This window comes from Dipodomys merriami, unplaced genomic scaffold, assembly GCF_024711535.1.
Source record: "Dipodomys merriami isolate MVZ:Mamm:240054 unplaced genomic scaffold, mDipMer1.0.p SCAF_669, whole genome shotgun sequence".
NCBI lineage: Eukaryota > Metazoa > Chordata > Mammalia > Rodentia > Heteromyidae > Dipodomys > Dipodomys merriami.
In genome coordinates this window covers 125,625-129,622 of record NW_027206256.1, presented here as the reverse complement: position 1 = coordinate 129,622, position 3,998 = coordinate 125,625, and the positions used below count along the sequence as shown (strand labels likewise).

The 3,998-nt window shown below is 38.9% G+C and overlaps 1 non-coding gene across 1 annotated transcript; it reads right to left on the bottom strand.

The window, feature by feature from the left end:
- Positions 1-1,854: 1,854 nt before the first annotated feature.
- LOC138815776 (U6 spliceosomal RNA) lies at positions 1,855-1,961 on the bottom strand. The gene has a single exon (XR_011368465.1). It is a non-coding gene; the product is annotated as a U6 spliceosomal RNA (small nuclear RNA).
- Positions 1,962-3,998: the final 2,037 nt, after the last annotated feature.

Genomic DNA, 3,998 nt, shown 5'->3' with positions numbered 1-3,998 from the left:
CATGACTCCTGGTGCAAGAATGTGACCATGAGGACATGACTCCCAGAGCAAGGATCTGGCCATGAGGACGTGACTTATAGTGCAAGGATCTGACCTTAATGATGTGACTCCTAGTGCAAGGGTCTGACCATGATTATGTGTGGGAAAGCTTTCCTTTGGAAATGAAGGTTAAGGTGAATGGGAAAGGTGACAAGGGGCAGATGCAGATGTCTTGAGGTGGGATGAAGTGTAAACCTTATTAAGCTCAAAGGAAAGCAGTGTGACTGGGACGAGAATGATTGAACAAAGACCAAATTTTAGTCCTCATTCCAGGAGCAGTGTCTTAAACACAACTAATTTATATTTGAAAGGCGCACTCTAGCTGTGCTGTGAAAATCTAGGCTGGAGTATCCAGGGAAGAACTGATGAGGTCACTTGGATTTAAGATGGTAGCAGTAGATATAAGTAAGAGTGACTAGATCAGCAGGACTTGGACAGTGCTTGGTATGGATGATAAAACTGATGTGAAAATTCTTTTGCTGGCATAGGCATCTGAAATGGGAATGTTCGTCACAACTAAATGCAACAGTGGGAAGGGACCATGAGCTCCATCTTGTGCATGTTGAAGTTGGTGATTTGGATGGTTTTGTTTGTCATTTCAAATATCCAGTTAAGGCCTGAGCTCAGAGATAAAGGGGAATCTTGCCCACACAACTGGTGGCTGCCCCATCTTACAGCCATCACTTTCCCTTACATTTTGGATTTTGTTCAGGCATCAGGTGACTGTAGGACACAGGGGAAATGGGGCCCCTTCCAGCCTCAACCTTCATTAATCTTACATGATTCATTGTATTTTCATTCCTTTGCCAGCAACTGCTGAAGAATAGGTTGCCTTGAATATCTGGCAGAGCAGATTGGAGGGGAAAATTAAGGGTAATCCTTTCTTACACCTAAAAAGAAATTGAAGCTGAGTACAGGTGGTATGCCTAGCATCCTAACTACTGAGAAGTCTGAGATGTCAGGATCATAGTTCAAAACCAGCCTTGGCAGACAACTCTGGGAAAAACTCTTCTCTCTAACTAAACCTGTATTGCAACTATAATTATGGAGAAAACCTAGATCCTGAATTGTATCGAACGTCCAACTTAACTCACTTGGGAAACTCCCTACCTCCCTTCTTGTCACTAAATACACTTAACAATAAAATATAGCGGGAAAAAAAGATTATATGGCCAGAAGGTACTTTTCAGTTTATTTGTTTGTTTTCTTGTTTGCTTGCTTTTTGTTGTTGCAGGGCTTGAATGCAGGACCTGAGTGCTGCCATGAGCTTTTTACCCTCAAGATTAGTGCTCTACCAGAATGAGCCATACTGGCACTCATGGTTTCTGGTGGTTAATTGGAGATAAGAATCTCATAGACTTTCCTGCCCCAGCTGGCTTTGAACTGTGTTCTTCAGATCTCAGCCTTCTGAGTAAGATTACAGGAGTGAGCCACTGCCTCCTGGTTGGACAAAAGGTTTTGATGCATGCACTGATATAAGCTAACTTTGCAAACACTGTACTAACTAAAAGAAGGCAGAGATAAAAGGCCATTTATTGTATGATTCCACTGATATAAAATATCTATAGAATAGTCAAATCTGTAGGGACAGAGTAGATTAGTACTACCAGGAGTTAGAGGCAATATAATGTTGGAGAATTACTCCTTAATAGGTCTTCTTTAGAGGAAACAAAAATACTCTAGAAATCATGCAATAGTAACACAAAATTGTGGATTGCTAAATGTCACTGACTTACACATTTTCACATTGTGAAAAATAATAAATATTTTTACCACAACTTAAGGAGAAAATGTACTTTGTACCCAGATCAAGATTTAAGCCCTGATCCTGCCACCCATTAACTCTGTGATTTTGCACAGGGGCCATGCTAATCTTCTCTGTATCGTTCCAATTTTAGTATATGTGCTGCCGAAGTGAGCACATTCTGTGATTTTGGACACATATTTCTGGGCCTTGTTTTCTCATCTGTAAAAAGGAGACATTACAGTCCCTACCTCCAAGGGCTACTTTTATGTTGGAATTAAATAATTTATATACAGTGATCAGCACAGTGCCATCACAGAATAAATCCTCATCAGAAGTATTATAATTAAATGTAATTAGTGTCATTCATCATCAATCACATACTTTTCAGTCAGGCTTAATAGAGACAGAGTCATCTTAAATTTTCTGAAGATTTGTTTTTGTTTCTGTTTTGGGGCTTGATTATAGAGCCTGAGCACTGTCCCTGGGCCTCTTTGTGCTCAATGTTAGTGTTCTACCACTTGAGCCACAACTCCACTTCCAGTTTTTAGGGTCTAATTGGAGATAAGAATCTCACAGGGACTTTTATGACCAGCCTACTTCAAATCTCGATCCTCAGATGTCAGCCTCCTGAGTAGCTAGTATTACAGTTGTGTGCCACCAGTGCCCGGATTCTGAAGATTTTTTTTTTTAATTGTGTTGAAACTGAGGCTTGAACTCAGGTCCTCTCATTCCTGCTTGGCTTTTTTTTTTTTGTCAAGTTTTACATTCTACCACTCGATCCACACCCCTACTATTAGCTTTTTGCTGGTTGATTGGAGATAATAACCTCATGACTCAAACCTTGATCATCAGATCTCAGCCTCCTAAGTAGGTGGAACCACAGGTGTGAACTACCACTGCCAACAGAAGATTCTTTTTTTGGTCTGTTCTTTTTGGTAGTTGGAATTGAACCCAGGACATTGTGCTTCCTAGACAATCACTTTGCCACTGAGCTACATGACAGCCTGAAAATTCTTTTTTCAACAACATTAATATCTATACAAGAGACCATACATTGTGAAGCACAGTGGTAAGCCAATGTTGTCTCTGCCACTGTACCACCATAAAACAATCCACTTAAGAGAAGAGGCTATTGTCTTCCCATTGGACTTCTGGACTCAGACCACTTCCCCACGTTATTCCTATTCTCCTTCCAGCAAAGTTAGCATACAAGTTATTAGGTCTTGTCCTATGAGCATCGCATCTTAATTTCCAAATCACAAAGGACCATTATAACTGTAAGTAAACCCATGCTATTTACTTCAGGATTAAGAACAGATTTAGGATCACTGAAATGGAGATAAGTTGTCTCTTGCTGATATTATCTAGTCACTTTTTTCTGAATTTACTGTAGACCTTATAATAAGAGGTCTCACATATTTTACTGATCATTTATCTGCTAAGAGGTTGCAATCTTAAATACATTCATGAAATACAATCAGACTGCATTAGCATGAGTTATTTAAAACACTGCTTGATGTGATTAATTTTGCAAACATCAAATAACTCAAGATGTGAAAATGATCTTTAGTAATACTAATAAGTAAATACACACATCCCCATAATGTACAAAATATATATGTAATATTATATACATATCCCAGTGGTTATTACCACCAATGGATGTACAGTGAAGCTAAACTGTACACACAATGTAAAATGCTTTGAGTTTCAAGAGTTTCATTAAATATAATGTAAAATTGCCAAGTACCAGTGCCTCATGCCTATAGTCATAGCTATTCAGGAAGCTGAGATCTAAGGATTTTATTTCAAAGCCAGCCAATGGCAGAAAGTATCTGAGACTCTCATTTCCAATCAACCACCAAAAATGCCCCAAGGGAGCCATGGCTCAAGTCTTATACTGAAAAGCTTAGGGACAGTGCCAAGGCCCTACATTCAACCCTGGGTGCCATAATCTTCAGATAGACTTAGAATTTAATTCAATTGAAAGTTCAACTCTCAGTAATTACTCCTTTCGATTACATCTTGGTGAAGCCAAAGAAGAGCAGCTTCATTACCTTGAAAGTCACCTTTCATTCTGTAATTATTTATTGTCTGGATGAACAATTTCTTGTTTGTGTGTCTTTGCTCAAGGCAAATATTTTTAATGTGTTAAAATTATATAAATGGTTAGGTGCCTGTGACACATTCCTGTAATCCTAGTTACAAAGTA